Below are 12240 nucleotides of genomic sequence, written 5' to 3' on the forward strand. Positions count from 1 at the left end.
GACGCCGCGAGCGCTCCGGGGAGGAGCAGGGACCCGGAGCGCTCGGCGTAACAGTACCCCCCCCCCTTAGGTCTCTCCCTCTTTTTGTCTCCTTGTCCCTTCAAAAGAGACGAGAACATAGGGGACGCCTCTTGAGTATCCTTCTGAAAAAAGAAGTCCTGGGTAGCTATACCAGCGGCAGGTAGTTCAGAAGAAGTGGGAATGGGGAGGGGGGGCAGAGGGTGAAGCTTGTCACGGGGCAGAGTGTCACCAGGACGGGGGCTATGAGGAGGCACGGCACAGTCCAGATAGGCCTTGGGGAGACCAGGCACAGGAGGAGACACTAAGGCCCGACAGACAGGACTTGGAGCAGATGTGAGGCATTTCTTACGGCAAGCAGAACCCCAATTCTTGATCTCCCCGGTGGTCCAGTCAAGGGTGGGAGAATGATGCTGGAGCCATGGCAGACCGAGGAGGACTTCAGAGGTGCAGTTGGGAAGGACGAACAATTCAATCTTTTCGTGATGGGGTCCAATGCACATTAAGAGGGGTTCTGTGCGGTAACGCACAGTACAGTCCAACTTCACTCAGTTGACCGAAGAAATGTAGAGCGGCTTGTGGAGACGGGTCAGCGGGATGCAGAACTTATTCACCAAAGAGTCCAGAATAAAATTTCCAGAAGCATCAGAGTCCAAGCAGGCCACGGCTGAGAGGGAGGAGTTGGCAGAAGGAGAAATCCTCACGGGCACAGTGAGACGTGGAGAAGCAGACTTCGTACCAAGGGACGCCACATCCACGTGAGCTGGGTGCGTGAGTGCGTTTCCTAGACGTGGAGGACGAATAGGGCAATCCACCAAGAAATGTTCGGTACTAGCACAGTACAGACAAAAAAATTTTTTCCTACGGCGAGTCCTCTCTTCATGGGTCAGGCGAGACCGATCCACTTGCATAGCCTCCTCGGCAGGAGGCACAGGGGTAGATTGCAAAGGATACTGTGGGAGAGGTGCCCAGAGATCAAGATCTTTTTCCTGGCGGAGCTCCTGGTGTCTTTCAGAAAACCGCATGTCAATGCGGGTGGCCAAATGGATAAGTTCTTGCAGGTTGGCAGGAATCTCTCGTGCGGCCAGAACATCCTTGATGTTACTGGATAGGCCTTTTTAAAGGTCGCGCAGAGAGCCTCGTTATTCCACGATAATTCGGAAGCGAGAGTACGAAATCGGATGGCGTACTCGCCTACTGAAGAATTACCCTGGACCAGGTTCAGCAGGGCAGTCTCGGCAGAAGAAGCTCAGGCTGGTTCCTCAAAGATACTACGGACTTCAGTGAAAAAGGACTGGACTGTAGCTGTGGCAGGATCATTGCGGTCCCAGAGCGGTGTGGCCCAAGACAAGGCCTTTCCAGACAGAAGACTCACTACGAACGCCACCTTAGGCCGTTCTGTAGGAAATTGGTCCAACAACATCTCCATATGTAGGGAAAATTGAGACAGAAAGCCACGGCAGAGTCTAGAGTCCCCATCAAATTTGTCCGGCAGGGACAAGCGGAGGCTAGGAGCGGCCACTCGCTGCGGAGGAGGTGCAGGAGCTGGCGGAGGAGATGGTTGCTGCTGTAGCAGTGGCAGAAGTTGCTGTAACGTGGCGGTCAACTGCGACAGCTGCTGTCCTTGTTGGGCGATTTGCTGCGATTGCTGAGCGACCACCGTGGATAGGTCAGCGAGACTTGGCAGAGGCACCTCAGCGGGATCCATGGCCGGATCTACTGTCACGATTTGGCTTACAGGTTGTGGATCCACTGTGTCAGCGAGGGATTGGGGTGGACCGTGTCGGTGGACCGGTTCTAAGTTGCTACTGGTTTTCATCAGAGCCCGCCGCAAAGCGGGATGGTCTTGTTGCGACGGTAGCAACCAGGTCGTATCCACCGGCAACGGCTCAACCTTGCTGACTGCTGAGAAGGCGTGCGACAGAAGGACTAGGCAGAGGCAAGGTCAGACGTAGAAGAAGGTCGGAGCAGGCGGCAAGGTTCGTAGTCAATGTGGATAGCAGGAGATCTGGAAACACAGGCTTTGGACAACACTAAACGCTTTCACTGGCACAAGGCAACAAGATCCGGCAAGGAAGTGCAGGGGAAGTGAGGTAATATAGCCAGGGAGCAGGTGGAAGCTAATTAGGCTGATTGGGCCAGGCACCAATCATTGGTGCACTGGCCCTTTAAATCTCAGAGAGCTGGCGCCCTAGAGAGCGGAGCCGCGCGCGCCAGAACATGACAGCCGGGGACCGGGACGGGTAAGTGACTTGGGATGCGATTCGCGAGCGGGCGCGTCCCGCTATGCGAATCGCATCCCCGCTGGCAATGTCAGTGCAGCGCTCCCGGTCAGCGGGTCTAACCAGGGCGCTGCAGAGAGAGAGACGCTGCGAAAGTCTTCAAGAGGGCTTCAAAGTTCCGCAGCAATTTTCCAATTTTTCACAAAATTTTGAAACTCGCTTTTTTTCAGGGACCAGTTCAAGTTTGAAGTGGATTTGAAGGGTCTTCATATTAGAAATACCCCATAAATGACCCCATTATAAAAACTGCACCCCCGAAAGTATTCAAAATGACATTCAGTAAGCGTTTTAACCCTTTACGAGTTTCACAGGAATAGCAGCAAAGTGAAGGAGAAAATTCACAATCTTCATTTTTTACACTCGCATGTTCTTGTAGACCCAATTTTTGAATTTTTGCAAGGGGTAAAAAGGAGAACATTTTTACTTGTATTTGAAACCCAATTTCTCTCGAGTAAGCACATACCTCGTGTCTATGTTAATTGTTCGGCGGGCGCAGTAGAGGGCTCAGAAGGGAAGTAGCGTGAAATGGTTTTTGGGGGGGATGTCACCTTTAGGAAGCCCCTATGGTGCCAGAACAGCAAAAAAACCCACATGGCATACCATTTTGGAAACTAGACCCCTTGGGGAACGTAACAAGGGGTAATGTGAACCTTAATACCCCACATGTGATTCACGACTTTTGCATATGTAAAAAAAAAAAAACATTTTTACCTAAAATGCTTGGTTTCCCTAAAGTTTTACATTTTTAAAAAGGGTAATAGCAGAAAATACCCCTCAAAATTTGAAGCCCAATTTCTCCCAATTCAGAAAACACCCCATATGGGGGTGAAAAGTGCTCTGCTGGCGCACTACAGGTCTCAGAAGAGAAGGAGTCACATTTGGCTTTTTTGAAGGAAATTTTGCTCTGGGGGCATGCCGCATTTAGGAAGCCCCTATGGTGCCAGGACAGCAAAAAAAAATCACATGGCATACCATTTTGGAAACTAGACCCCTCGGGGAACGTCACAAGGGGTAAAGTGAACCTTAATACCCTACAGGTGTTTCATGACTTTTGCATATGTAAAAAAAAATAAAAAAATTTACCTAAAATGCTTGGTTTCCCCAAAAATTTACATTTATACAAAGGGTTAAAGCAGAAAATACCCCCCAAAATTTGAAGCCCAATTTCTTCCGATTCAGAAAACACCCCATATGGGGGTGAAAAGTGCTCTGTTGGCGCACTACAGGTCTCAGAAGAGAAGGAGTCACATTTGGCTTTTTGAAAGCAAATTTTGCTCTGGGGGCATGCCGCATTTAGGAAGCCCCTATGGTGCCAGGACAGCAAAAAAAAAAAACACATGGCATACCATTTTGGAAACTAGAGCCCTCGAGGAATGTAACAAGGGGTTAAGTGAACCTTAATATCCCACAGGCGTTTCACGACTATTGCATATGTTACATAGTTACATAGTTACATAGTTAGTACGGTCGAAAAAAGACATATGTCCATCAAGTTCAACCAGGGAATTAAGGGGTAGGGGTGTGGCGCGATATTGGGGAAGGGATGAGATTTTATATTTCTTCATAAGCATTAATCTTATTTTGTTCCAGGAATGTATCTAATCCTGTTTTAAAGCTGTTAGTTGTTCCTGCTGTGACCAGTTCCTGAGGTAGACCGTTCCATAAATTCACAGTCCTCACGGTAAAGAAGGCGTGTCGCCCCTTGAGACTAAACTTTTTTTTCTCCAGACGGAGGGAGTGCCCCCTCGTCCTTTGGGGGGGTTTAACCTGGAACAGTTTTTCTCCATATTTTTTGTATGGGCCATTAATATACTTATATACGTTTATCATATCCCCCCTTAAACGTCTCTTCTCAAGACTAAACAATTGTAACTCCTTTAATCGCTCCTCATAGCTAAGATGTTCCATGCCCCATATTAGTTTAGTCGCGCGTCTCTGCACCCTTTCCAACTCCGCAGTGTCCCTTTTATGGACAGGTGACCAAAACTGAACAGCATATTCCAGGTGAGGCCGTACCAATGCTTTATAAAGGGGGAGTATTATGTCCCTGTCCCTTGAGTCCATGCCTCTTTTGATACATGACAATATCCTGCCGGCTTTGGAAGCAGCAGCCTGACATTGCATGCTATTCTGTAGTCTGTGATCTACAAGTACACCCAGATCCTTCTCTACCAGTGACTCTGCCAGTTTAATCCCCCCTAAGACATACGATGCATGCAGGTTATTAGTACCCAGATGCATAACTTTACATTTATCCACATTGAACCTCATTTGCCAAGTGGATGCCCAGACACTTAGTCTATCCAAGTCATCTTGTAACTTATGCACATCCTCTATAGACTGTACCGTGCTACAAAGCTTGGTGTCATCTGCAAAGATAGAAACAGAGCTTTTAATACCATCCTCTATATCATTAATAAATAAATTAAACAACAGCGGTCCCAGTACTGAACCTTGGGGTACACCACTAATAACCGGGGACCAATCAGAGTACGAATCATTGACCACCACTCTCTGGGTACGATCCATGAGCCAGTGTTCAATCCAGTTACAAACTAAAATTTCCAAACCCAAAGACCTTAACTTACCTGTCAGACGTCTATGAGGGACAGTATCAAATGCTTTAGCAAAATCCAGAAACACTATATCCACAGCCATTCCTCTGTCAAGGCTTCTACTCACCTCTTCATAAAAGCAAATTAGATTGGTTTGACAACTTCTATCCTTAGTAAACCCATGCTGGCTATCACTTATAATACAATTATCCCCTATGTATTCCTGTATGTAATCCCTTATAAGTCCTTCAAACAATTTACCCACAATGCACGTTAGACTTACCGGTCTATAGTTTCCTGGGGAAGACCTAGAGCCCTTTTTGAAGATTGGCACCACATTCGCCTTGCGCCAGTCCCTTGGCACAATACCAGACACCAGAGAATCTCTAAATATCATGAACAGGGGTACAGATATTACTGAACTTACCTCTCTAAGAACTCTTGGGTGTAGTCCATCCTGTTACGCCGAGCGCTCCGGGTCCCCGTTCCTCCCCGGAGCGCTCGCCTCATCTTCGTTGTTGCAGCGCCCCGGTCCGATCCACTGACCGGGTGCGCTGCGGTCCCGCCTTCAGCCGGGGTGCGATTCGCGATGCGGGTAGCGCCCGCTCGCGATGCGCACCCCGGTCCCCGTACCTGACTCGCTCTCCCTCGGTCCTGTCCCGGCGCGCGCGGCCCCGCTCCCTAGGGCGCGCGCGCGCCGGGTCTCTGCGATTTAAAGGGCCAGTGCACCAATGATGGTGCCTGGCCCAATCTTCCCAATTAGCTTAATTGGTAATCACCTGTGCACTTCCCTATATTACCTCACTTCCCCTGCACTCCCTTGCCGGATCTTGTTGCACTTGTGCCTAGTGAAAGCATTCCCGTGTCTGTTCCTAGTCCGTGTTCCTGACCTCCTGCCGTTGCCCCTGACTACGATCCTTGCCGCCTGCCCCCGACCTTCTGCTACGTCCGACCTTGCTTCTGCCTACTCCATTGTACCGCGCCTATCTTCAGCATCTTCAGCAGCCAGAGAGGTGAGCCGTTGCTAGTGGATACGACCTGGTCACTACCGCCGCAGCAAGACCATCCCGCTTTGCGGCGGGCTCTGGTGAAAACCTGTAGTGGCTTAGAACCGGTCCACTAGCGCGGTCCACTCCATCCCTCTCTGGCACAGAGGATCCACTACCTGCCAGCCGGCATCGTGACAGTAGATCCGGCCATGGATCCCGCTGAGGTTCCCCTGCCAGTTGTCTCTGATATCGCCCGACAGATCGCCCATCTAACCCACCAGCTGTCGGAAGTGTCCACCATTTTGCACCAACATCCCCTACCAGTTGCCTCTGATATCGCCCGACAGGTCGCCCTTCTAACCCACCAGCTGTCGGAAGTGCGCCAACATTCGCAACTTCTTCAGCAATCATCTCCTCCGCCAGCTCCTGCACCCCTTCCGCAGCGAGTGGCCACTCCTAGCCTCCGCCTGTCCTTGCCGGACAAATTTAATGGGGACTCTAAGTATTGCCGTGGCTTTCTTTCGCAATGTTCCCAGCACTTGGAGATGATGTCGGACCAGTTTCCTACTGAAAGGTCTAAGGTGGCTTTCGTGTTCTGCCTTCTGTCTGGAAAAGCCCTGTCATGGGCCGCACCGCTCTGGGACCGCAATGACCCCGTCACTGCCTCTGTACACTCCTTCTTCTCGGAAATTCGAAGTGTCTTTGAGGAACCTGCCCGAGCTTCTTCAGCCGAGATTGCCCTGCTGAACCTGGCCCAGGGTGTTTCTTCCGTTGGCGAGTACGCCATTCAGTTCCGTGCTCTTGCTTACGAGTTGTCCTGGAATAGTGAGACTCTCTGCGCGACCTTTAAAAAAGGCCTATCCAGCAACATTAAAGATGTTCTGGCCGCACGAGAGACTCCTGCTGACCTACATGAACTCATTCATCTAGCCACTCGCATTGACATGCGTTCTTCCGGATGGCGTCTGGAGCTCCGCCTGGATATGGACTTTGTTCGCACGAGGCGTTTTTTCTCTCCGGCTCCTCTCTCCTCTGGTCCTCTGCAATCTGTTCCTGTGCTTCCCGCCGCGGAGGCTATGCATGTTGACCGGTCTTGCTTGACACCTCGAGAGAGGACACGACGTCGCATGGAGAATCTTTGCCTGTACCGTGCCGGTACCGAACACTTCCTGAGGGATTGTCCTGTCCGTCCTCCCCGCCTGGAAAGACGCACGCTGACTCCGCACGAAGGTGACACAGTTCTTGATGTCAACTCTGCTTCTCCACGCCTTACTGTGCCTGTGCGGATATCTGCCTCTACTTTCTCCTTCTCTACTATGCTCTTCTTGGATTCCGGATCTGCAGGAAAATTTTTTCTGGCCTCTCTCATCAACAGGTTCTACGTTCCTGTGACCAGTCTCGCCAGACCCCTCTACATCTATTGTTTTTACAATAAAAGATTGGACTGTCTTGTACGTTTCCACACAGAACCCCTCCTAATTTGCATCGGACCTCTTCTTGGAAAAATTGAGTTTTTTTTTCTCAGGTTCTTTGGCCCCAAGAAGAGGGGGAGACCCAAGGGGGGGGGTACTGTTACGCCGAGCGCTCCGGGTCCCCGTTCCTCCCCGGAGCGCTCGCCTCATCTTCGTTGTTGCAGCGCCCCGGTCCGATCCACTGACCGGGTGCGCTGCGGTCCCGCCTTCAGCCGGGGTGCGATTCGCGATGCGGGTAGCGCCCGCTCGCGATGCGCACCCCGGTCCCCGTACCTGACTCGCTCTCCCTCGGTCCTGTCCCGGCGCGCGCGGCCCCGCTCCCTAGGGCGCGCGCGCGCCGGGTCTCTGCGATTTAAAGGGCCAGTGCACCAATGATGGTGCCTGGCCCAATCTTCCCAATTAGCTTAATTGGTAATCACCTGTGCACTTCCCTATATTACCTCACTTCCCCTGCACTCCCTTGCCGGATCTTGTTGCACTTGTGCCTAGTGAAAGCATTCCCGTGTCTGTTCCTAGTCCGTGTTCCTGACCTCCTGCCGTTGCCCCTGACTACGATCCTTGCCGCCTGCCCCCGACCTTCTGCTACGTCCGACCTTGCTTCTGCCTACTCCATTGTACCGCGCCTATCTTCAGCATCTTCAGCAGCCAGAGAGGTGAGCCGTTGCTAGTGGATACGACCTGGTCACTACCGCCGCAGCAAGACCATCCCGCTTTGCGGCGGGCTCTGGTGAAAACCTGTAGTGGCTTAGAACCGGTCCACTAGCGCGGTCCACTCCATCCCTCTCTGGCACAGAGGATCCACTACCTGCCAGCCGGCATCGTGACACATCCGGTCCTGGGGATTTGCTTACATTTATATCACTTAACTTACCTTGTACCAACTCTACATTAAGCCAGTTCAGTACATTACATGATGTGTTACCAGCACTGACCTGTACATGATGTGTTACCAGCACTGACCTGGCCAATGTCAGCTCCTTCTTCCATAGTGTATACAGAACTAAAGAACCCATTCAGTAGCTCCGCCTTCTCTTGATCGCCCGTGACAACCTCCCCATTATCATTATTAAGGGGTCCTACATGCTCTGTCCTTGGTTTTTTTGCATTTATATATCTAAAAAAATATTTAGGATTAGTTTTGCTTTCTTTGGCCACCTGTCTCTCATTTTGAATTTTTGCTGTTTTTATTACATTTTTACAGATTTTATTAAGCTCCTTGTACTGTTTAAATGTTATCGCTGACCCATCAGATTTGTATTTTTTGAAGGCTATTTTTTTGCTGTTTATTGCTCTTTTAACATCATGTGTCAGCCATGTAGGATTTAGTTTTAATCGTTTATATTTGTTCCCCTTTGGTATATATTTAGCTGTATAGTTATTTAGAGTTAATTTAAAGATGTCCCATTTACCTTCTGTATCAGTATTTGAGAACACCTCCCCCCAGTCTATGTCCTGTAGTGCAGCCCTCAGCCCAGGGAAATTTGCCTTTTTAAAGTTATATGTTTTTGCCTTCCCCGCCTGTCTTTGTTTTCTACATTTTAAGTCAAAAGTAACTATATTGTGGTCGCTATTACCAAGGTTTTCCCGCACAGTTACATTACCAACCAGCTCTGCGTTGTTGGAAATGATCAGATCCAACAAGGCATCACTTCTTGTTGGGTCCTCCACAAACTGGCCCAGAAAATTATCCTGCAATAAATTTAGGAATTGTCGCCCCTTTGTAGTTTTAGCCAACCCCCGGCCCCAATCTATATCTGGATAGTTAAAATCTCCCATTATTACCACTGTACCTGCCCGGGCGGCCCTCTCTATTTGTTTATGAAGCCGAACTTCTATCTCTTCAGTGATATTAGGGGGTCTGTAGATTACCCCAAATATTATTTTTTCAGTATTTCCCTCCTTTTGTAATTCTACCCACAGTGATTCCACCTCCTCAGAATCATCACACACTATGGCATCGTTCACACTGACTTTCATACCACTTCTTACATACAGAGAGACTCCACCACCTTTTCTGTTCATTCTATCCTTGCGAAACAATGTAAACCCCTGGAGATTGACAGCCCAGTCATGCGAGGAGTCCAGCCATGTCTCAGTGACCCCAACTATATCAATATGTTCCTCCAGTATCAAGGCCTCAAGCTCCCCCATTTTATTTGCTAGGCTTCTGGCATTTGTGAACATACACTTTACATTTCCATCCTTTATGTTATTGGGGTTAATGGGATTCAAGGGTGTAAGTTTTATTTTCCTATGAAGCCTATTCCTATTAACTATTCTAACCCCTCCCTCCGCTCCACCCCCAGGTACATTTATAATTCCCACCTCTCTATCTACACTATCTTCCCCCTCTTTGCTGTAGGTTCCCTCCCCCCAAGTCCCTAGTTTAAACACTCCTCCACCCTTCTAGCCATCTTCTCCCCAAGCAAAGCTGCACCCTCCCCATTGAGGTGCAGCCCGTCCCTACGGTAGAGCCGGTAACCGACAGCGAAGTCAGCCCAGTTCTCCATGAACCCAAACCCTTCCTTCCTACACCAGCTTCTGAGCCACTTGTTTACCTCCCTGATCTCCCGCTGCCTCTCTGGTGCGGCTCGTGGTACTGGTAGTATTTCAGAAAAGACTACCTTGGAGGTCCTTGCCTTAAGCTTGCGGCCTAAGTCCCTGAAATCATTTTTAAGGACACTCCACCTACCTCTTACTTTGTCATTGGTGCCAATATGTACCATGACTGCTGGGTCCTCTCCAGCCCCGCCCAACAACCTGTCAACCCGATCCGCGATGTGCCGAACTCGTGCGCCAGGCAGACAGCACACTGTTCGGCAATCCCGGTCTTTGTGACAGATTGCCCTGTCTGTCCCCCTAATAATTGAGTCCCCCACCACTAGTACCTGTCTGGCCTGCCCTGTACTCCTCCCTCCCTCCTTACTGGAGCAGACACCCCCCTGGCGGTCAGAGGCGGTATCCTGCTGCAGTTCTGCTAGCTCTGTAATGGCATCCCCCTCATCTGCCAAGCGGGCAAACTTGTTGGGGTGTGCCAGTTCAGGACTAGCCTCCCTGACACTTTTTCCCCTACCCCTCTTTCTAACTGTAACCCAGCTAACTGCCTGACTGTCCTGCAACTCCGTCCCACTGTCCTCCCCCACCTCTACTCCCGAGAGTGCCTGCTCAGTGAGCAGGAGACTCCTCTCCATGTTGTTAATGCTTCTCATTGTTCTCATGTAAAAAAAAAAAAAAAAAAATACCTAAAATGCTTCTTTTCCCAAAAATGTTACATTTTTAAAAAGGGTAAAAGCAGAAAATACCCCCCAAAATTTGTAGTGCAATTTCTCCCGAGTACGGCGATACCCCATATGTGACCCTTAACTGTTGCCTTGAAATACGACAGGGCTCCAAAGTGAGAGCGCCATGCGCATTTGAGGCCTAAATTAGGGATTGCATAGGGGTGGACATAGGGGTATTCTACGCCAGTTATTCCCAAACAGGGTGCCTCCAGCTGTTGCAAAACTCCCAGCATGCCTGGACAGTCAACGGCTGTCCGACAATACTGGGAGTTGTTTTGCAACAGCTGGAGGCTCCGTTTTGGAAACCGTGGCGTACCAGATGTTTTTCATTTTTATTGGGGAGGGGAGGGGGGCTGTGTAGGGGTATGTGTATATGAAGTGTTTTTTTACTTTTTATTTTATTTTTTGTGTTAGTGTAGTGTAGTGTTTTTAGGGTACAGTCGCACGGGCGGGGGTTCACATTTTTTTCTCGCTGGCAGTTTGAGCTGTTGCAGAAAATTTGCTGCAGCTCAAACTTGCAGCTCGATAATTACTGTAAGCCTCCGCCCATGTGAGTGTACCTTGTACATTCACATTGGGGGGGACATCCAGCTGTTGCAAAACTACAACTCCCAGCATGCGCTGACAGACTGTACATGCTGAGAGTTTTAGTTTTGCAACAGCTGTAGGCACACTGGTTATGTATCACGGAGTTTGTGACCTTACTCAGTGTTTCAAAACCAGTGTGCCTCCAGCTGTTGCAAAACTACAACTCCCAGCATGTACGGTGCATGGTGTAAGGTGACTGCTGGGAGTTGTAGTTTGCAACAGCTGGAGGCACACCGGTCGTGAAACACTGAGTTAGGTAAAAAAAAAAAAAACTAAGTTTCACAACCAGTGTGCCTTCAGCTGTTGCAAAACTACAACTCTCAGCAGTCACCGACAGCCAACGGGCATGCTGGGAGTTGTAGTTATGCAACCAGCAGGTGCACCACTACAACTCCCAGCATGCACTTTAGCTGTTTGTGCAAGCTGGGAGTTGTAGTTATACAACAGCTGAAGGTACACTTTTTCATAGAAAAAATGTGCCTCCAGCTGTTGCAAAACCATAAGTCCCAGCATGCCCATAAGGGAATGCTGGGAGTTGTGGTGGTCTGCCTCCTGCTGTTGCATAACTACAGCTCCCAGCATGCCCTTTTTGCATGCTGGGAGCTGTTGCTAAGCAACAGCAGGAGGCTGTAACTCACCTCCTGCTGCTGCTCCATCGCAGGCTGTCCCTCGCCGCCGCCGTCGCTCCTGGGGCCCCGATCCCAACATGGACGCCGGGGATCGGGGTCCCCAGCACCCGGGGTCGTCTTCCCGCACCCGCTCACGCCCTCCGGAAGAGGGGCGGAGCGGGTGCGGGAGTGACACCCGCAGCAGGCGCCCTGATTGGTCGACCGGTAATCCGGCCGACGAATCAGGGCGATCGTGAGGTGGCACCAGTGCCACCTCACCCCTGCAGGCTCTGGCTGTTCGGGGCCGTCAGAGACGGCCCCGAACAGCCAGTAATTCCGGGTCACCGGGTCACTGGAGACCCGATTGACCCGGAATCACCGCAGATCGCTGGACTGAATCGCTGGACTGAATCGCTGGACTGATCGCCGACATGGGGGGGCATAATG

This window comes from Hyla sarda, chromosome 4 (genome assembly GCF_029499605.1).
Source record: "Hyla sarda isolate aHylSar1 chromosome 4, aHylSar1.hap1, whole genome shotgun sequence".
NCBI classification, from domain to species: domain Eukaryota; kingdom Metazoa; phylum Chordata; class Amphibia; order Anura; family Hylidae; genus Hyla; species Hyla sarda.